At 47.1% G+C, this 22,801-nt stretch overlaps 1 protein-coding gene across 3 annotated transcripts in view; it reads right to left on the bottom strand.

Moving 5' to 3' along the window:
• The window catches only part of SHROOM3 (shroom family member 3), a 109,746-nt gene that overhangs the window by 38,734 nt on the left and 48,211 nt on the right, over positions 1–22,801 (bottom strand). The window lies entirely within an intron of this gene.

Genomic DNA, 22,801 nt, shown 5'->3' with positions numbered 1-22,801 from the left:
CACGGTGCTCACACAGAGCTAAGCTGGCTTGTGCCTGGGGAATTAAAGAGGCCAGACGTGGTGGTGTGGAAGTCTTCCTGCCTGAAGACTGCAGGATTTCATTTTCCCGTTCCCAGTGGTGACAGATTTTGCAGATGAAATGAAATCAGTTTCTACTTTCCCACCGTGCCACTTGCCACCTTCCTTCCTGCCCTTGCCAAACACCTGCCTCTCCCTTTCTGCTCTGTACCCTCCTTTAAACCTCCTGGTTTTTTCTCTGACAGCTGTTTCCTCTCAAGGGGTGGCTCCATGTTCACCCCTTTTTTTTTTGATTTGCACATGAAAGCAAATACAGCACCTGCTCTGTTAACAACTCCTGAACTTAAACTCCCCTGAAAGCTGCTGGCAGCACCAGAGAGCCATGCAGAATGAAGATGGCAAGTAGGGGAATATGAAGGAAAGAAAACACCTTTTAAACCCAAAGAGTGAAGGAGATGCTGGAAAAGTTGCTCTTCGTGATGTATTTGGCCCACAATAGATCTTTTATCCAGGAATATTCAAACATCACTCCAAAACATCTCTATTTTATATAGAAAGAGATTGATATTTTATAGAGTGAGGGAAAGGGATGGGATCTTAATCTGAGCAGGAAAGAATCCCACTCCCAACATGCTCTTCACAAAAGGCACTGGCCTCTCTGAAGCCATTTGTTCACCCATTGTTAAGCTATCATAACATGTTACATAGATAATTTTACTTCTGTTTACATGTAACTATATTCTGACTTAACTTAAAATGGTTCCTGTTGGTGTCATTTGAACTAAAATATTGAACGGGTGCATCTGTATCAGGTGAAATTATGCTCAGCCAGCGCTACTCTTCATGTTGATGTCTCTCTCCCTACCTGCACACTCATAATGAGCAGCCTGAAATGTTTAATACTTCATCAGCTGCAGAAATCATAGTGGTAAACCAACGTGGGAGATGCAGAAAAAAACACCTGAGGTGAGGTTACAAAGGCAGTGAGCATTACTTCTGAGTCCTAATGATGGAACCCATCATGAGGTGGCACCTCTGTCAGCAGACTAAGGGCTATTTCCTCCATTTTTTTTCACCTGTGCTTCCTAGGGAGAATATTTGGTGTGTATAAAACCTGGGGTGCTGTCACACACCTGTCTTTGAGCTCTCTCAGCTGGATTTCCACCAGGGACAACAACAAACCCCTCCCATGCACGCGCCTAAGGGGATGTGTCATCAGGATGGGTTAATAATTTCAGCAGCTCCAGATCACTGTCTTGTGACACAAAAGGGCAGGTTTGGGAAGCAGGATTAAACAGCCTGGTAATAGGGATGACTCAGGTGGTGCTGCCTTCCTGTCCCCTATCACAGTAAGAGGCCCCTTTTCATCCAGGCTGAGCACACCCATCAAGATCAAGAGCTGATGTCTGCAGCCACCCACCAGAGTGACCCTGCTGCCAGCAGAGCTGCTCTGTGCAGGTGTCACCCATTGTAGGCATGGCTTTTGCCATCACTTCTCCCAAAGGCATGATTTCTCCCCTCTCTGACTGGAAAGCTACATGGAACACTGAATATTCCCACAGCAGCACGTGCAGTGTGCATCACGTGCTCAGGATCATTCCGTGAGGATCCAGAAGGACCCATGATAATTTGCTCCATGAAATGACTCCAGATGGTTTTATTGATATTTTAAACACTTGAAGTGTACTTTGCATCTTGGCCAGCCATTTGGCAAGATACCGAGTGGCAAACAGGGTCACAGACGTTACCAGGCAATGAAACAAAGTCCGGGTTTGGGATGTGCTCATAAGAACCCATGAATGCTTGTCCTTCTGTGATTAAAACAACAACAAAAACATTACCACCAGCAGCATAAACCTGAGGCTCCCCATAACCTTGGACTATTTACTGAAGCATGATAGCACTTAGGATAGCACAGGGACTCGCCCTGAGGCAGAGGACGGGCAGCTAATCCAAGTGGGAATTTACTGGGAGGGATCACAACAAGCACATAGTGCTGACAAAACGAAACAGTTTACATCCCTGCTGCCCTGGAGCAGCCAGCACAGCCACAGGGAGCTCTGGCTGATGGCAGCCACATCTCAGAGGTACTCAGTGTCCTGGCTGGAACGCCTCACTGGCCCTACACAGATAACCCATCCCAGTCATACCTTGGCCTTTTTGCAATTCCATCCTGTTCCTGCTTCAACGGAAAAGTGTTTGTTCCCTGTTCAGGTGGAGCAGTCCCAATGGCATGTCCTGTATGGGACAGCACAGCTCAGCTCCCACTGAACTACCCCCAGAACTTTTTTCCAGCAGGTCCTACATGCCCTTCAGTGCTTACTCTGTAAGGAAAAGCCCTCCTGTACAAAAAAAAGAAAAAATGGCTGTAACTAAGCAGGATTTCTCCACAGGGTGACTCTTGTGACACCAGTATCAAATATCATATCCTGCAAGGAGTAAGAGCCAGGGGGAGGACTAAGAGAGCTTTCTAAAATACCTTTTTGCAGGATTTTGGTTTCTTACATGGTGTTTGCTTCCAATGGCAGTTTAATGCTATTTCAGCTCAAGAGCAGAGGTCACATAATCTCCCTCAACAATCACGGGTCTTTTGAAGTTTTCCTCTGTCCTGCTGGTGTTCTCACTGCTTTGAGAACGTGGACTCACAGAAAACCTAAAGAAATCAGAGCTGGACCCTGCAGTGCCCAGGTGGATTCCCGACCTGTGCCTCCAGTTGCAGCAAGCTGCATTGGAAGCAGAGTGAATTATGGCAGAGACAGATATGAGTTAGTGCCTGGAAGGTCCATCTTGCCCATCTCCCTGCCCTTTCCCACCTGGATCAAGAGCATGCAGACAGTTTCACTTCAGCTCCCATGCCACAGTCACAGCAAAAGAGGCAGCGTACACACTGCTGCCATCAGCTCCAGAGCCTGCCAGCTGGGCTGGAGCAGGGACAGAGAGCCCAAAACTCTGTGTACACGCCACTGTACATTGCCTTTGTTTGGGCATTGCCTTTGTTTGCCTTTGGGAGTAGATGGAGACGCCCTAAGACTATGCACATCCACATCCCATCCCTTCCCAGAGATGACAGGAATATCCCTGCTGTGGGGAACCAAAGGACTCAGGCATCCATCCAGGTGTCCTTTCTCTTTTGTTTTTTTCTGCTCACCACAAAAGCCCCTCCAGTGTTCCTGTACTCCACCTGCCTGGCTCCCTGGCAGCTGGATGCCCTCTGGGCTCCCCTTCACCCCACACTTCCCTGTTTTTCCAGCCTCTTTGTTTCTGGCAACATGAGCTGCTGGACACAGGGCTGGGATATGGCTGCTCTTATCTGAAGGATGAAAAGACAAAGTGAACCAGCCCCAAAGGAGCCTGTCCTGTGGCTGTTCCTCGTGCCCCTGGCTGGCTGGGCACTGCAGATGCCAGGCTGCAGCCCAGCAGGGCCCATGCTGCATTTGCTCAGGCAGCTGGTGTGAAATGTGAGACCCTCGTCACGTCTGCTGGGGGAGGAAGGGAAGGCGTGGGATGGACAGAGGAAATTGGGTTTTGAGATAAACCACGGGCTGCATTGGAGGAGGATGATTTCCTTTGAGGAGTGTTTGCAGCGCTGACCTACCCACAGACCATGAAGAGTGAGGGCTCAGAAGGGCTGGAGCCAGGGCCATCAATCAGGGGAGAACAGAACTCCCAGGGAGGCTCTGGTTTTCCAAAACGTGCTCAGTCGCCTTTCGGTTTGGAAAACTTGAACCATAAGTTGCTCAGAGCCAGGACTCTGAATCCAAGCCTGTAAAGCTGGGAGAAGTTTGGAGAAATTCCCTGTCTCGGCTCATCTCCAAGTCAAATTAACTCCTGGAAAGTGAGGAGGTGTTCAGATAAATATCAAATCGCTCTCCAATCGGTCAAGGCCATTTTTTCCAGTGAACAAAAAGGATTTTTATTGGATCTCTTTTACACTGCATATCTCAGACTGAACTTAAGATAGCTGAGGAAAAAAAAATCAGAATAAGGAAGTCTAAATCCTGCAGCAATGAATAAAACCCATTATTAAATTTCCTCACGAAGACTTCACCCAAAGAAACCCAATGAAAAATCAATTTAAGATTGAACTGAGTCTGGATGCTAGAGGTTTCTATGGAAGTTCACTGTTACGAGGAAATTCTAAGGGGAATTTGGAAAGAAATCACACATTTACATGTGCTGACTCGGGGAAGTTAATTCCTAATGCTTTTATTTAACTATCCTGTCCTCTGCACTGAAACTTTCTAGACTATGCCCCTAAGTTTTCCCTTGGTTCTTGGCACCACAGTCACTATGAGCCCCCCTCTATGCATGAAGATATCCCTAAGAGAAAATTAATCATGATAACAAAGAGGAAATAGTAGAAGGCTTCTTAAACATTCCAAGGAAAATAGATGTGAATCCACTTTTCCTGCAACATCCCAGAGAGGTGTAAGGAAGGCAGAGAGAACGGCAGTTTTCTCTGGCTGTGAAAAAACCCCTCTTTCCTTCTGAGCTACTGACAAAAAGATTTAGGGAAAAGAAGAGGAAAAAAGGACATTTGTACAGGGAAGAAAAAAGGGAGAAGGCTTTGAAGACCTAATTAACAGACTGTCCTGAGTCACTTCAGTTCAGCTGCATCACAAAAGTCTGACAGAGATCCATGGGACCACAACAACCTGCCCAAGAGAATAAGACACTGTAAACAAAACCAGTCACTCCAAAAACCCACCCCCCTCCAAATCCAAGGGGCTGGGAAGAGGAGGAGGCTGCAGCTGAGGGCCTGTTTTCCTGCTCACTAATAAATTTAGTTTACAGAACCTTTTGTGAGTCCTTTTTAAGGTTGTTTGTTGATTAAAGCGGCGAACAACAAACTTAGCCTTAATTTATGCTTCTTTAAACATTTCAAGCTTGGGGGGGTGCTTTTTATAGGAGTTAATGAGGCAGAATAGGTTCTTTAAGGGGAAGATATTTTCTCACCAAATTAAAACCTGTATTGAAAATAAAATAATGAGATGAAGGTGGCTTTTCTTTCAGAAGTAAATAAATCTTGGAGTAGGAAACTTCTCACGCACTTGGAACCGTCCTTATCGGAGAGATCTGAGAACAGCAGGTTCACAAGATGTTCTCACTCTTCTTTTTTTTTTTTAATTTATTTTGCCTTCTTCCTTTCATGTAAACAGTAATAAAGCATTACTTGCTCTCAATGTGCAAACAGTTCCAGCGTGTGAGAGCAAGGAGACACTGGGAGCAGTTATTTGCCACAGCAGAGCCATGAAAGCCCAAGGCAAGGACTTGGCCCCACCATAACCCAGGCAGGGCAGAGAAATGGGCCACATTGTGCCACCTCAGACACCTGGGAAAGGCTTAGAGCAGCTCCCAGTAGGATCCTAAGTCAGGCTGAATTTTCTAAATTAAAGATTGCCTCGATTCTACTGCATTTTGGCACCTGATGCAGCAGCACAAGGAAAATCAAGTAGCAGAGTGGGCAGTGCTGGAAGCTACCGTGACACCAGCAATCAGCAGCGGATGTCATTAAGTGGGGACAAACAGGCACAACAAGGTCCTGATGTGATAGGAGAGCATCAGCCCTGGCTCCTCTCGGAAGTGGGGAAGAAAGCCTCCCTTTCATGGCAGCTCCAAGCACACTGGAGGAGATAACCCTGTTTGTCTTCGCCGGAAAGGCTGCCTGAACACCGGCCTGCCAGGGACAAACTGGTCCGTGCAGTCCCTGCACTTGGGGGCACTCTGGTTTTCAGTGAAATGTCAATAGTTTCTCTGAAAAGAAGCCCACCTTTTTGGCTTTTTCCTTACCAAAAGGAAATGGGATGTTTGTGGTGTTGTGCTGAATTATCCCTACTGTATGGGTAAGAACAGGGCTGAGCCTGCTCTGGAGTGCAAACACCGTGTTGTCCCTTCCTTCTTTGGAAATGTGCAGGCAGACAAGGCAGTTGTGAGCAGGCTGTAACTTCCCCCAGGATGCTGGGAGCTTTGCAGGAAGGCTGTGCTCACCCTCCTGCTGCTGGCAGGCTCACCAGGGGTAGGGAAGTCCCGTGCACCTGTGGGGAGCCGTGGCAGAGCCGGTGCCTTATGCAATCGAGTGACAGCTCACCTCAAATTTCAAAGCAGTTGTAAGACTCAGCACCATGAGGAGGGTATGAATGGGGCTGTTTTCATATCTGCCATGCAAATGTCTGTTAGCACAGCAATGTTATCCGTTGTTATCCACAAACAGCGGGATTTTATCCGCCGGCCTCCCTCTGTGATCGTGGAAAATGTATACACAGGATGGTCAAAGGAACCTGAGCCGCCAGCCAGCCACTCCCCCTGAAACCACATACTGCAGCTATGAGAAAAGGAGCTCAACAGGCACCAAAAAGTCAACACCCAGGGGAATTCCAGCCTTTGCTAACGGCTTGGGAAGATCAGCCCCTGCAAACCCAAATGCTGTGTGGAGCTAACCTGCAAAGCAGCTGTGAGAGGGAGATCAGTCAGAGAACGACTAAGAGAGATAAAGAGAAATTGTGTGCTCTTCTCTCAGTCCATGAAAGCACAGCAACAGTGCTGTGGCATTAGCTGCAGACATGCAGCCATGGAGGGGCACGGCAGCACTTCACAGCAAGGAGGGAAAGCAAGGAATGCACCAACAGCTCTCCACAGAGGCGTCCCCAAAGGCAGGCAAGGAAAAGAGAGGGTCTCCAAACAGAGGCTTCTGACTGGACTGAGGTGTCAGTGTCTGAAACATCAAGAAACATTTCCAAGCTGTGAGCCAGCCAAAGGCAAGCAATGGGATATGACGATAAGGCAGAGAGACTCTAAGGGCTAAAATCACATCAACTAGATGAAAGCATTTCCAGTACGTTGGAGTCTGAAGGGACAGGAGGCAAAGCTTCTTCATGAACTTCTCCTCTGCTCTGCTGTGCTCATATCCACAAAGGACAGCCTGAAATTCCCCAGTACACCGAGCATCAGCTGGGAATGTTTCATGAGCTCTCCCACTGGAAATGAAAATCTAAATAAAGTGAAAATGCCTCTTAGGTGCTGTGGACATGATGCCTGCTCCAAAGCTGCTGAACAGAATGGAAAACCTTTTGCTGAGCACCTGTAGCTCCCCTCAGTTATGCCTGCTCTGCACAGCCCTTACAATTTCATTTCTAATTAAGAGCCATGAACCAGACTCCAGACAGTGTCAATCAGCATAACTCCCTTTTCCCTCTGTCTCTGGTGGTGCTGCAAGGGAAGATCCCTGTGCTACCTGTGCAAGTCTCAGGTGTCCCAGTCACAAGGACAAGCTGCACCTGGCTGCAGACACAACCCCCAAAAGCTCTGCTGGGCTGTGGAGCAACAAAATTGGACCCATGGGCTCACAGTTCAATCCTCCTTCTCCCAGGGACTCCCTGCCAGGTGAAGGCATTGGACCTTGGAAAGGGGTTGTAACTACAGCTGGTCAAAAATTTACTGCAGACACTGGTTCTGTTCAATGAAATGCCTGCAGGAAACGTCTACTGATTCACTCACATGGTTAAAAATAACTGAACTGTTTTCAGGGTTTTTGGAATGGAATGAGAATCCTCCAGATCAGCCTCTCACATGAATGATTTGTTTTGTTTTCTTTTGCTTTGTTTTATTTTTTTCTCACCACTGAATCCTCTATTTCAGACTTTAGGTCTTTCATTCACTGGGTTTTTTTACAACCCTCTGGCTGTCAGTTCTTCCCCCACAATCTCTACTAATTTTCTTCTTTTTCTGAGCCCTCTTATCTTCAAGAAAGGATGCAGTTTTAAAATAGAGCAGACTTTTATAGTAGCAATTTACATTTTAGACATTATAATGAGTGAATAACCTGAAGCAAATTTGCTCTAACTTTTCCCCACCTGGGTTGGTTCTGCAGTGCTAACAATTATTCAGAGAATTCAGCATTTTATAATCTCTCAGACACACTCTGGTCCAGCCCTCCACCTTGAGTAAATATATGGTGTGTGTAAAGGACTTTGGATTCACCTAAAAAGCCAATGGATGTCACTGTTGCTCTACACAAACCAAAATGGGAAAGCAAAGAAAGATGATTAAACCAAAATAAAGTTACAGGAGCGAGTTCTGTGACGTGGTCTGTGCTGGTTACACTGGGCAATTCCTTCAGGGGCTTCCTAAGTGCATGTCCAAGGTATCCCACTGTAACTACAGAGATAAGGTCAGGCTAACAGCTGGAGGGCTTCAGAAAGGCTCCTGCTGTTTAACCCCTTCAGTTGCAGCCTCCCCTGAAACCTCAAGAGCAAGAGGCATTAGTTGATGAGTTTCCTGGGAAGGACCCACCCTTGTGCAGCAGGATGCTCCGGGCTGGGACAAAGTAGGTCACCAAGAGGCTCCTCAGCCACGGCCAGAGATGCAGCTGCCACATTTCTAGGTCAGTGCTCACTGCTGCTTTAATGGGCTGATAAAGGTTTAAGAAACAAGTGGCGGTTTTGGTTGCATCCCAACGTCTGATGAGAGCTGCTGCCACTCAAGAATTGCTGTTGAAATGAAGGGTGGTTTACACTGAATTACTGACAGAGCTCAGGGAAACCAGGAGAGAAAGGCAGGGTCACCAGAGCACAGAAAGGATGGCCCAAAAACAGAGATAAAAGTTTTGAATGCTGTGAGGGAAAATGAAGAAAAATGCTCCAAAAGTATGAGGAATGATAAGTTTCTGATCCTGGTCTAGTTCTGTCAAACTGTCCTTAGTCAGAACTGTCCCTCATGTACATGGACACTTCCTCTGTGACAAGAGCTCAAGGCAACTGGAATTTATTTCCTGAAAGGAAGAATATTATTTGATCAACTGGGAAAAAAATGCCTGAGGCTGGTCCAAATTGAATATATTTGGATCTAAAATGCACTTGGGATAAGTGTTGGCACGAAGAATAATCCCAGTTCTTGCACACGCTGTTTAACAAGTAGGAACTATGCCAACCAACAAAGCCAGAAAAGGAACCTCAAATGCCAATCATTTAGCACTGGGAGCTGCACAGAACCACTGGACCACACTGCCCCCACTAAGCCAGGAACTCTGTGTGAGACATTGTCAAGATGCCGATGCAATAAATTCATTTGTTATCCTGTGAGATCCGTAGGAAGATCTCAGAGCCCTGTCTCAGAACAGGCTGAGCTCGTTCAAGTCTCTCCCAGGACCCAGAAGCCTGTGAGCTCCCTAATTGCAGCACCCAGGAAGGAGCCTGTGGTAAAGCCTGTATCAAGCACAGCTGAAGTTACTGTTTGTGCCTGCTCCAAGGACGTGGGGCTGTTCCACACAAGCACGACTCCGTCTGCTCTGCCCTGTCATTAGTCCTCAAAGAGACACCTCACCAACGCCTGCCTGCAACGACAGCTGCACCCACCACATCTGTAAAGGCACACCCACACTAACCTCTGTTTTCTTAACTTTCAGAACCTGCAGACTAAGTGTTTAGGTGCCTGAATTCCCTTTTGCAGGTGGATGAAGTTTTTCTTCTGTAGGAATAAAGTCACTATCTGCAAGTCAACTGGTCTCAAAAACCTTTCTGCCTGCTTACATGCAGCAGTCCCATCCATGTTGTCCAGAAGTTTTGCAATGGCACTTTTGGCACTGGCCATTTACCACCCCTATCCAGCCTCGTGGTGTGACAGCTGTGGCAGAGGGAAAAGCCCAGGGAGCCACTCCACATCATAACTCTGATGTTGTGATACCATGATGTTGTTCACCCTGTGCTGACGTCAATGAAACCCTTGATAGCTTCCATCACTAAAACAAATTCTGCTTTATTTACATTGGAAGAGGCCAAGCAAAGGAATTTGCACTTAACACTTATCGAGTAAACAGCAAAAGAGAAACACTTGACTCTCCAAGCGATAGAGAATGACATAACCTAGAGTTGGGTAAAACAGGTAAAAACTAAAATCTTAGACATCTAAATAAAATTGCCTCGATATAAGTATGTTTAAACTGCAGCTCACCATAATTTCCTTGGGATTGTCATGGATAGTAAGCACTTTTGAAAAGCCAAGCTAGGTATATTTTAATTCTCAGGTATTTGGTCTGCAAGGAAGGTAATCACTTGAACACTGATGTTTTCATGCATTGCACAGTAATTCAATACTACATGACAACAGAGCTCTGAAAGAGGCATCATTTAATGGCTGAAAACAAGCCCGTGCCCTCAATCTGTTCTAAAGGAGAGAGGCCACCCTGCCAAAACCCCAGAGCAATTTACACTAAGTATGGTGCCACTGGAAGGCACGGTGCCCTGGCAGAAAAGGAAGCTGTCCTGTAATTTCATAAGGTCAAGATTAAATTATAAGATACTCTGCTATAAAAGAAGGCTGCTCCACACCTGGTATCATCAGGCCCTAAATCCTGTTGGGTGAAAATCCCCAGTGCCACCACACTTAATTATGTACCCATGCAAAGGCAAAGATGCTGTTTTCTAGAATTGGATCAAAAGGATTGTAAACTCAGTGTTAGGTCTGGATAACAGATCTCTCTGCAGTCTTTTTTATTTAACTAACTCCTGAATCTCACCCCCACCCCTGGACAAACACAGAGGCAGAAAAGGAGCAATACCATGCACTTAATAGGGAAGGTGACCAAGCACACAAACAGAGCAAAGGCAGGACTTGTCTGAGTGACACAGTGCCACCTGTGGTTAACCCCCCAGGTGATCTGATGCTGTTCTGACCAGCTTGCCATCATCTAAACATCAGGAAGACAGATTCTCACAAAACGGAGCCCACACAGAGCAAAGCAGCCCACTGACAGCAGCATGGCCAGGCTGGGGCAGGCTGGCACTGCCCCACAGCCAAATGCCAGCTGGTTGTGTCAGCACAGCAGATCCAGCTGTGCTCACCACACAGGATCACGTCTAAAAGAACAAGCAAAGAGAGGAGAGGTGACAGCAAAGCGCAGGGTCCCAGCTCACCGAGTCTCGGAGCGCCCCATCCCTCAGCAGAGCAGGCGGACAAAGCAAGCAGCAGCGAACGCTCCGCTGCCAGCACAGGAGCTGGGCTCTCCCGAGCGGTGAGGAAGGGCAGGTGGCAGCCCCGTACGCACCGTGGGGACGCTCGGCGGGCCAGGGCGCTGCTCAGGCCGTGCAGGTGCGGCTGCATGGGCAGCGCCGCCCGGAGCCCCCGCCAGCCCGAGCCGGGCCAGCGCAGGGGAGCCAGGCCGGCAGGAAGGGGAGCAGCCAGCCCGCTCGCCCTTTTAACAGGCACGCAGGGCTAATGACAGAGCTCAGACAGCCAGCCACGGCTCGGCAGTAATTGCCCCTGCTGCAGGCACCCAGCTGATGAGACGAGAGCACAGCAGAGCCAGGTGACTAAACCGGGGCAGGAGCAGCAGAAGGGATGCAGGAGGGACGTGGTGCCTCGTTGTCACCCCCCAGAAAAGCACTGCCATGGCTCTGAAGCTAAGGCATGACCCTGTGTTTTATTGATCCTGAGTTGTCCAAGCCCAAGCACACCAGCACTGCCTCAAAGGCTTGCACAAAGGAGTGATGGCTTAGCCCGGCCTCATCCAACACCTTTTCCACAGCCTGAAATGATCTTAGAACTGCAAAAGTTCCTATTCCAGTGTCACAGTGGAGTCACATCTCCTTGGGAAATGATAATAAAAAGAAGCCAAGGCAATGCCAGCCTTCATTCCTGGTTTCGATCAGCTCCCTGTGTGATCTCCAACACCCATGAAGAGAGCTCAGAAACAAATTTTATTGCCAGTTTCACAGCCACACCTAGGGGTGCTCTCAGCCCAGCCCTTACATCAGGACCGTGATTGGGTAACAGCCTGATCTCTCCTGGCTCAGACACTGCCTCTTCAGACACTCTTTCCTCCTCCAGCAATGAGAACCAGTCCTGGGAAACACCTGTGCTTCCTGGTATGGAGTGATACTGCACAGCTGACTGCGGAAAAGCTACTGTCACATGTATCCCTCTCCTCCTCCTCTGCTGCTGCTTCTCCTCTGCCCCAGGGGGAAAGGGATGAAAAAGGAACAGTAGGATGAAATTAATAAGGAAACACCAGAAGAAATGAGAGAAACCACAAAGAAGCACAGAGAAAGGCAGACAAGAATCCTTAGAGAAAAGGTCACCTAACAGAATCACACAGGATAACCTTTCCATGCATATTTGGTGTCATCCTATCAGATTAACCACTAATGGTCTCAGAGAAGGCACATTAAAACATTGATTAAAAGGATTTCATACCTCATTATAGTCTGAAAGATAATGGCTCAGCTAGGTGTATCTTGTACCCACCCACATGGAGTTAAATAAGGGCATTTCCGATCCTGGAGGAAGCAGGAATTACTTGACCTGTCATATGGATAGTGAAGCTGAAGCACTGCTAAATGTATAGGTAAAGATCTTTAAAAAGCAGGTGCCAAAATTCACGGTCTCAGTTTCCAAAGCACAGGGCAGTTTGCAGCCCCCACTGCCCTTGAAGAGTCCGTCTTGGCTATTCACACAGTTTTGGAAAAGCAGGAGAAAAGATATCTTTTCATCTTTTTTTGATGAAAAGCTTGTGAGCCAGGGCTGGGATGGGAAGCAGGGTCAAGCAAAACAAAGGCACATCACAGGCTCAGCTCCAGTGCCCTGGTACAGCGTGTGTTTGCTAAATTTATGGGTGATTTCCCATCCCCACGCAAGGAGGCTGTGTCTCCTCACTGTATCAGTAACAGGAGATCAGGGTACCTTCTGCTTCGCTAGCCATGTGCTGAAATCCAGCATGCTTGCTTCACAGGGCACACATGCAGCAGGGCAGTGCTCCCTCTTTGATCTTCAGCCTGCTCCCTCCGGGATCACTTTGGATGTCCAACTCCTCCGCGTGTCCCAGGGAACATGTCACCATAAAACAGGAGGAGCAGAAACAAGGGAAGTACAAATAATCCTACCCCCAAACCAATATATTCACTGCACATCTCTGATTACAGACAGCCAGATCTATAAGCCTTGTGCTGGCGACAGGAACGTGTTTAATTACACAGGGTCCCTTGGCTGCCAGGTAGCCAGCTGCTCTCTCAAATTAGCCTGGTATGGTTTTTCCCTCCTCCCCGGATACATCTCCAGAGCTGCTAATGCTGAAAGCAGCTACAGTCTGGATCAAAGATCCTCGTGGATGCCAAGCAGGACCTTGTTAGTACTTCACAAAATGCTTTGCTGGATGGGCTCTCCATGTTGCTAAAGAAAAAATAACACCCTTATAATACAACTTCTCACTCAGTCAACCTACATGCAAAGTAGTTTACTCAGATGAAAAAACATATTTTCCCTTCCCTTCATGTTGTGAAAGGGCACAAAGGTTCCCGTCTAACATTCCACCTCCTTTTACCAGCAGCACAGTAAAATTCCCATTCTTTGAAGGCAAGATGATTTCTGAAAAGAGGGCATGAAGGCATTCATCACTTCCAAGACACAACACAAGGAAACACTTGTGCTTAGGTTAGCCTCAAGTGCATGCCCAGGGCCCTTGCTTAAAGCAGGCCAGGGATTCCTTATGCAAGTATTCACCCATAACTGGGGTTGATTTAAAACCCTGTCTGTTAATTTGGCACAGTATTAGCTATGACCTTCCTGCTTCCTCATGGCAGAGATGCTGCAGAATGACCTTCAGCCATGCTGGCAGGAGTTGCCAGTGCGCTGGGGAGGTTGAGAAAAGGCCAAGCCAGTGTGCATGATGGGTGTCTGATGGCCAAATGATCCTGTTCCTAAGCTATCATGCATCTAAGAGGAAATGAAATTTCAAGCTTAAAAGTGAATGCTTTGTTTTGAGCAGGAAATGATGATTATTTTCATGAGGAAAGCCAGTGCCATCCAACCTCTGCCATGGATCTGGGAATTGATACCGCAGTGTCCTGTGCAGGCTGCTCAGTTACCAGCTTTGGTCAAGCAACTCCCCTTGGGATGGAAATGATGTTGGGCTTTTTTATTAAAGCTTGGACATGTGACTGAGTATTTCCAAAGTTCAAACCTCAAGCTTTTTAATTTCTCCCAGAGCTGATGCACATCTTGTGAACTGGGCTTGGAGCATGTCATCACCACGAGAAATGTAGTAAAAACTAAATAAATTGACTGAGAGTATTTGGAGTGGCCCAGGTCTCTCTTTGCAAAGGCCAGACACTCAAGGTTTTATGCCCTGCATATACTGTATCAAGGGAAGCACAATCATTTCCCATGTACTCAAGAGTAAATGAGAACAGAATCAGACTCCACAGTAATTGAGAACTGGTAGTGAACTTGCTCTGTAAGTCCCTCTAAGCCCCAAGCCACCCATCAGGCAGACGGTATTAATTTTAAGGGGATAAATAATGCAGAGCAAAGAAAAAAAAAAAAGCCCACAGTCAACCCACAACATTCCAGAGCTATTTACTGTGTGGGGCTTTTTGTTGTTTTATAGGTTTTTTTAACAGTTTTAAACACTGTCCTCTTGATTCATGAGTTTGGTCTCCAGTGAATAACAGGAGGTTTTTACAAGACCAGCAAACACTCTGCTATTATATTATTTTAACCCCAGCTGTAGCAGTGGTGATCTGTGACAGTTTGATAGCTGCTGTATATACAGAGCTGGGGCTGGATTTTTTTTTCTTTCCCCCTTTTTTTTTCCCCTTTTGGTGAGAGCTGGGGCCAAGCCATGGCAGACAATCTTGTAACGTGCTGATTTGTTCTGCTGGCATCTCTCACCCTCAGCTTGTCACATGTACTTTTCAGCATGCGCTAAGAAACTAATCAAAACAATCCTGCAGCGTGAAAGGTGCAGGCAGCGACTTTCTGACACTTGTCAGGAATTGCCATCACTGGGAATTCTCATGCCCCACCACCCACCCTGACTAACCTTCATAACAAAACAGGGCTCAGTGCCTTCAGAAATGATTCAGGTCAGAGCAAATGTTGCTGGCGTTTTGTCACCCGGGAAACTCAGAAACTTTCCAGGAATGAAGTTATGGGAGTGGGGCAGCCCAGGGAGCTCTGATGGACTGTCTCCCTTAGACAAGGAGCCTCAGTGTCACAGCAGCACGTCCAAGGGCAGGAAAGCGGGGGGCAAAGCGCCCTGAGAACCTGCAGGACACTGCTTACAAACAGGTGGCTGAATGCTGAAGAAAGACACACAGAGAGAACAAGCAGCAAGACACAGGCATGAATGGAACATATTTTACAGCCTGGCATGAGGAATTTAAGGAATTAGGATGGTTCTTTTTTCTTTCCCAGCTTAGCAGAAATATTCAGGCTTTAATTATCATTCGTCTTGCTGATAGAACATAAATCCTCAAGAATCCTCTTCTGGGGCACTCTGCAGCCTTTGACTTACCTGACACCCAGAAAGAATTTGATTTTGTGCCTGACATCACTGTCAGCAAAGAAGAGAAATCGGTGTTAAGAGGTTTTAGCCTCCTTTGTTGATCTTGGCTTACACAGTTTGAGGACCTCAGGCAGATTGGCATTAAACAAAAAAGTCCAATGTGCTTTTGCCCTAAATTCCAGGGTGCTGCTCTGTGACAGCACTGCTGGCAGTGACCCCTCTCCCTTCCTCCAGCACACGGCCTCTGGCCCCTATATCCAAGGGCTTGATCCTGCAGGGCTGTGCCCATTGTCCCCACACCAGCACCAGGGTAATCCAGAGCACTGCAACTACTCACACTCTTAAAGCTGATCATGACCTGAAAAGCTCTGCTGGATCAAACCAGAATATTTGGCACTGGGTAATTTAGAAACTACTTCTTTGCTGAATCGTATTCCATGAGCCCTTTGGTTTCAGCAGCCCAGCAAACACCCCCAGTAAGAGATAAATGCAGTGAAACCATGAGGGCAGCAATCCAGAGCTAGACTGAAGTGTCAATCATGAATTTTTGGCTTGCTTTTGGCTAAATCAAAACTTGTGAGTAAAGGAAACTTCCCGATCTCCAGGCCTGGAGCAGCTCACTGAACTGCTGGGGACTCACCACAGGATGCTGCAGGCCTGAGCCCAAGGTGAGCACTTAATCTTCAAAACCCTCTAGCTCAAGTTTCAAGGAAAATCTCCCTCTAATTCACTTTGTTTCTGTTAGAGCCCAAAAGGGTTTAAAGACAATGTCAGGTGAAAGATCTGCAGGGAGTCAAAGCCCTACTGACAGCCTGACTTTAATCCCCAGTGGTGCAGGATATGTTTGGGTCTTTGGAGCTCTGGCTATTCCAGCCACATCCCAGGAGCTGTATTCTGCCCCACTGGCTCAGGCTTTTTCCTCCACTGGGGTCACAGGAATGTGACTGAGAATAAACCTATCAGCTAGAGAGAAAGCTTCTCTTTACATCTCTAAGGCCTGGTGGAGTTTCAGCAAAGGATTTAGAGCAGCTCACTCTGTTGTTCCTGCCCTCTGGCACTGCACATTGAACCAGAAGCCAGGTTTTACAGCATAAACAAAGCAGGTTGCTGAACAATTGAGCTGACAAACTGGTTGGAAAGGTTGTGCCTCCGATCTGGCAAAGAGGCAAGCTGGTCCCCTGACCTGAGGAACAAATCCTGCCTCTTGTTTTGGGGAACAGATGTCCCCACCGCCCTCCTGTCCTGTGCTTGTGTCAGGTGATAAAGGCAGGTGATCAGTACTGTTAGAGATCAGGCCCTGATCATGAATCCTGCTTAGCCTAACCTTAAAACATACAGGCCAGCAGTCAAGACAAGGCGTTTTGTTGGGTTTTTTTAATGCTGGGGTGTAACAAGGGGACAGCTCCCAAGGATCCTCTTTCCAGTCTCTACCCCATTCCCCTCTCTTATACTAGAAGAAGGAACTAGCAAATCGCTGGGTGTCTGCCTAGAGGAGAAGAACTAAAGGCAGAGCTCAGGAACTGGGAAGAGCAGCACAGCTGCACATCATCACAGTGAAATCTTCCTAAAGGCAACCACTGTATTCCTTTCCTGGAAAACTTTACTTATTCCTGTCTTATGGAAGCACCACCACATAGCACCTCCCTTCAGCATGAGCTTTGATTGCCAGCAAGCAATCCCAGCAGCAGCTCTTACACGGCACTCTTCATTTTCCTGCAGGGAAGCTGGAATGGCAGTGACACTGAAAAATAAAAATCTTCTCAACAAGTAAATTTGATCTGTAGTGAATCCAGCTTGGAATGCTCACTCCTAAGAGCAAAGGTTGGTAAGGAACCTGAAATGTGACAGCATGAACTCCAAGCTGGCAGATTTAAACCAGAGTCATTTTCATTAAAAAGATAAGATCCTTCAGAATTCTTAGGCAGCTTATGGTAACTGGGAACCCTTATTCATTGTTTAAAAAAGCCATTTGTTACAAACTCTCATTCACCCCCCCACAGAGGGGAGAGTCAGATGAAAGATGTCTGCCTGTTAAGCTCCATGACAGAAAAGATGTTAATGACTTTGAAACGAAAACAAGACCCTCTTGCAAACAGGTTAACTATGAAGAAACAACGCTCAGCTCTTAGGCCTTTTCTTTAGGCAAAGGGGAAGCACAGCTCAGGTGCCACCCTGGAGGTGAGGGGCAGACTGGGAGTGCAATGGGATCTCCCATGTCTGGACTGCTGCAGAGGAAGGCTGCAAGGGTCAGTGGCACCACCTCTGAGCAGCACAGAACTGGAGCTACTGGTGTTTGTCACCCAGCAGCACACAGTTTTCAGAAGTGGCCTCCCATGAGATGTCACTAATGAAATAAATGTTCTCAGGCAATACACTGTCAGCAGTAAGCAGGGACTTGCTGAATCAGCCCTGAAGATTCCCGTAATGCCCTGCGGGCTGATGCCAGACCTGGAGATTGCTGCTGCCCCAGGACCTGGCTCAGATTTTGCTCAGCTTTTATGGCAGCAAGCACTGCTGGCTCCTAACCCACCTGTCTGTATGAGATACAACCACATAGATAGCAATGAGCAATAATTCTGAGCCAGAGTCCTGATTCCTGCATCCAGCACACCTCTCTGCTGGGCACTGCTCGCTGACTTGTAAAGTGTTTGGTCTTAATCCCCACTCCAGCACTGATCCAAAGCACCCACTGGACAGGAACCAGCCCATGAAGTTGACCAAGCCATTTGTAAAACATCTGTAGGACATTGCAAAGGAGTTGCTTCAGTCTGCCACCTGCTAAAACTGAAATCTGGGATTGGTCATTAGTGCCAAGTACAGCTGACACTGATGGACCAGTGTCCATTATCTGACTGCCCATCCCTCAGAGGCTCTGACAAAACTGGGACAAGGCACAAAGCCCCTGTCACCCCAGAGCATGTTGTAGGTCACAAGGTCGTAAGACACAGCTCAAATTAGCATTTTGTCTGATTCAAAAAGGTTCAGGGCCCTGGAAAACAGTGTTCTGCTCATGTCCCAGATGAGTGCTGGGAAGAATAAACAGGAGTGTGGGCAGCACTGGCAGGCAGCTCAGGCCTGCAAGCTTTACCACACAAGCCATTCTACTGTCTGAGTAGTCCCACTGCAGCCAGGAGAGAGAGAGTGTCCATGCAATCCTGCAGGAGGAGGAGAAGAGCCCTCAGCCATGGAAACTGTGCTGACACATGCATGGGCACATTTTATCAGCCACTTCTCCTGTTGGGACTTTGCTGCATTTCCCAGTCCACCCCTTTGTTTTTCCTCTAGTCTTTGATCTTGTCAGTGAGGAAAAAGCCCTTGGAAAGGTTTCCTGATGGCCCACACACATCACAGGCTGGGTGTGTAGCAATGTTATCATAGAATCATTTAGGTTGGAAAAGACCTCCAGGATCATCAAGTCCAATCTTTGCCTGATCACTCCCTTGTCAACTAATCCATAGCACTGGGAGTCACATCCAGCTGCTTCTTGAACACTTCAGGGATGGTGGCTTCACACTTTTCTGGGCAGCCCATTTCACTGCTTGACAATCCTTTCAGTGAAGGAATTCTACTTGATGCCCAGGCTCTGGCTGTTCAGTTGTCTTCAAGCTGCACCACCACTCACAGGGCCATCCCTGCACTTCCTGCTGCCTTCCTAAACAGCACAGGGAGATCAAGAGGTTCTTGCTTCCCTACTTCCATTGATGGACCTGTCTGAGCTGCAACTTGCTTTTCATGGCTTGCTGTATGTAAATTACATAATGAACAAAATACCCCAAGAGCCCAATGGGCAGTTTGCAGAGCAAAACCCACATTGTTCCTCACTGGTTTTGTCCCAGCACAGCTCCCTTTCGGTTTACTCTGAAGCCATATGTGTGCCCACACCCATTCCCACACTAGGAGCTGTAAAAGAACTTCCAGCCCCTTGGCTTATGATTCAGCTGCAGAGAAAGATATAAAGGAAGGCATAAAGCTGAGTTTCTCTGGGTTCTCCTTTGCAGCACAATTGCTTTATGGTACTTCCTTTATGGTTCTTTGTCATGTGTTCTTTATGTGAGTGCTGCACTCAGAAGTGCTGCAGAATCCTCAGGGACTGCAAAACACTGGAATTAAAAGTGATTTCCAGCAGAGATCTCAAGTTAAGCAGCAAAACTCTCAGCCAAGGGCCTACTGGGATGACAAGAGCAGACCAGTGTCCCATATATTCTCACACTTATGGAGAGCTACAGGCACCTGGGGTCTCTATTATCCATACTTTCAGAGGCACTGGAATCAAGAGTCATCTCATAATTCCACTCATATCACTGAGGCAGAGGAGAAGCAGGAAGATGAAGGAATACTCTGGGCTTGTAAGCAGAGCCCCATCTTCCAAGCCTTGGATGGGAGGGAAAATGATGAAGAATCTGTTCCTCTTTTTGCTACCGAAGGCTCATTCTTGGGTGACTGCAGCTGAGGAAGGCGATATTTTCTTTTCTAAGAAGCAGTTCTCACCATCTACTTAGCAGGAAAATCTGGGCTGTGGTTACAGCAACCAGAAGTACAAAGACATTCCTCTGAAAATTAGAGAGAAAGACCTGATATTTTTCTTGTAATTGCCTTTTCATACCTTCAGCAGTGCAGTGTATTTTACCAAGTGCACTGCACATGGCAATTAAGCCTCACAACATCCCTTGCCTTAGGAAGGGCTGTCACACGTACTGCCTGGACAGAGAAATGGAAATACACGGCAGTAAACATCTTGCCTCTCATCCCACAGTGACTATGTGGCACAGGCAGAAATGAAAGCCAGGCATCCCAGCCCTCTACTAGTTGCACACCTACTAATCAGGCTTTACACACATAACTACAGGCCTTGAGCTTAATGTTGTCTATGAGGAAAGAAGTATACTGCTGATTTTTTAACAGCAGATATTAATTATCCTTGCCTTAATCTTCCATGGAAGAATACTAGCTGCCTTACCCCCACATTTAAATGTTGAGTGCTGAGAGTTTGTATTTTTCTTTGCCCATAAACATTCCCCTGAAGGGTTGTTGTGTCTGTGCAGAGCACGAGGTACTCCCACATACTAGCACTGTGCAGAGGGCTTATTGAAGGGCTCCATTCAGACACACCAAAATGCCCCTTGTTCCCCATGGTGCAGCACTGGGCTGTGAAAAGATGATAGCTTGGCTCTGGATAGATGGACCAGGATAGATGCTTCCCCTAGCCAGTCACTCAGGCTAGGCTTAACCTTCATACCCTGCCATAAAAGGCACCACAGACCTCCTTAAAACAATCCAGGCAATTCTACCCTTTCTACAGACACAACTACCTCTCCTGCCTGGTAAACTGGCAACCCATGTCAGCTTGTGCTTATGTCTAATAAATACCCAGGGCTGAAGTCACTGGGATTTGTTTCTGGAGGGGTAAGGTCACTCTGCCTTGATCCCAGGCCTGGAGCAACATCACTTGCTCATGTCCTTAATGACACCATGAAGCTCGTGCCTTTAAAAGACTTCTTAAGAGCAGCAAGAAAAAGAAATGCCTGAGAGGTTGCAAAAACTCCTGTCTGAAGGTTTAATAGGTTGATTTATGGGTCTGGGTCTCTCCCAGTGCGGCTCTAAGTAAATGTTCAGTGAGGATTTTGTGAAGGGCTGCTGATCATTTCCTGCTTTGTCAGCTTCACTGAACGGAGCCGCCGCTGCTCCCCTTCCAGAAACAAGGCCTCTCTGATAAGGAGAACTTGGAAAACAAGAGCAGTTCAAATTCCAATAGCACTAATTCATCACTAAGCTCAAACTCCTTTTCATGACATCATTTTTAAAAGTCTATGCCAGACAAGGAAGATGGAGCTAGGAAGCCCAGAACAGAAGTGCTTGGATCCTGAACAAAACACAAATGTGCTATATGCACACGTGGGAAAAGGTCACTTTTCACCTGGCAATGTCCAGGGGGGTTTCTCAGGTGATGAAAGTAACCCCTTCTGAGGATTTAGCACATGGAAGTGGCAAAATGCCTCGTGCCCTCTATGGGTTCACAGCTCTATTTCCACAGTGTGGTTATGTGTGACCTGTGAATAAAATTTTTCCTGCTCTCAGCTAGGCACAATGTATGAGAGGCACATCCTGGGATGGGACATTCATAGTAAACCAAAGGATAAGTGGGCCCTGAGCTTCACCTGGTTAAAGAGAGGGCTGGGAAGTGTCACAGTCAAGCCTGTGTGGATTTTGCTCAAGATCTTCTTGCACAAAAGCTGTTTTCTGAAATGTCACAGGGAGCCTCAAGCGTCCTGGAATTTACCAGCATCATCCAAGAGGCACTTAGATGTGTAAATAAATAGCTATGCACTCAGTGCTGGCTCCCAACATGTAACCCCTGCATAGGAACAAATGTTGTCAGCTCTGATAAGGACATGGACTGCTTACACAAAGGTGAGTGGCCCCACAGATATATGCAGTGAACCAAATGAACTTTACATGGTTTACGGGCACTGCTCAGTTATACCACTGTATAATCCAAGCCTAAAGCAATCCAAATCTACCATAATCCAAGGAGTTTTGGTTTGGATACACTGGGTACACGCACGGGTCTTTGGAGGACACCTCATGCTGACTTTTAAGAATTGCTGCTTGGAACGTGTCATTGTGCTGAGATGAGCAGCCCAACATGTGGCCTCTCAAACCCAGACATGAAATTAAGCAAGTGCTCCTCTATGAATGCCTGAAGAAGCTGCATATCCCAAGCAGGGAAACCACAGCTGAAGTGATGCCAACAGAGCACTTGAAACACAAAAAGATAAATAACCTGAAGGACAAGTGACCACAGGTAAAAGAGGTGTGAGAAAGGCATGGGAAAAGGTACAGAGCAAGCTGGTGAGCTGTTGCTAACCTTTCCAAAGAGAAATTCCTTTAACTATTAATTAATAAAAAAAACCCACTTCTTTTCCTCTGATGTCCAAATAAGCAAGAACAAAAAATGACACTTGGGCTTTCCTGGTTGCACCTGAAAGGCCCCATCACACAACTCTCCTCGAGGTGCTCCAGGGGAACTGGAAAAGCAGCAGAGAAATGGCAACATGAAATCAAAAGCTGAGAATTACTCACACTAAATTGTCTCCCCTCAGTTGTCACTCCCAACCTCCTGCTCCAGCAAAGCCGAGTCAAAAACTGCCCTGGAAACAAACCCTTCCCTTTGTTCTCTAAAGACTAGAAGTCTTTTTATATTTAAATGAAAATCTGTCAAACTAATTATGTGAATATGTAATGGTCTCATTTTGTACTCATTAGAGAACATGGTAATGGCCATAAATTCCTCTGACGGAGCGTGTATGTGTGAACACGAATGTCTGGTAACGTCTCATAACCTTCAGGCTGGACCACGGCTTTTGTCTCCGGGTTAGACCTCGTGAGGCAAACAAAAGCCCCAGGATTGCTTCAATGAGATGCAAAGTGCTGTGTTCCAGCAATATGATAAGCACGATCCTTGTGCACACAGCCAGCCCGGGACGGTTCCCACCGTGACAGAGACGTGGC

This window comes from Oenanthe melanoleuca, chromosome 4 (assembly GCF_029582105.1).
Source record: "Oenanthe melanoleuca isolate GR-GAL-2019-014 chromosome 4, OMel1.0, whole genome shotgun sequence".
Lineage (NCBI taxonomy): Eukaryota > Metazoa > Chordata > Aves > Passeriformes > Muscicapidae > Oenanthe > Oenanthe melanoleuca.
Note: the sequence above shows the minus strand (reverse complement) of the source record. Positions and strands in the feature narration are given on the sequence as shown.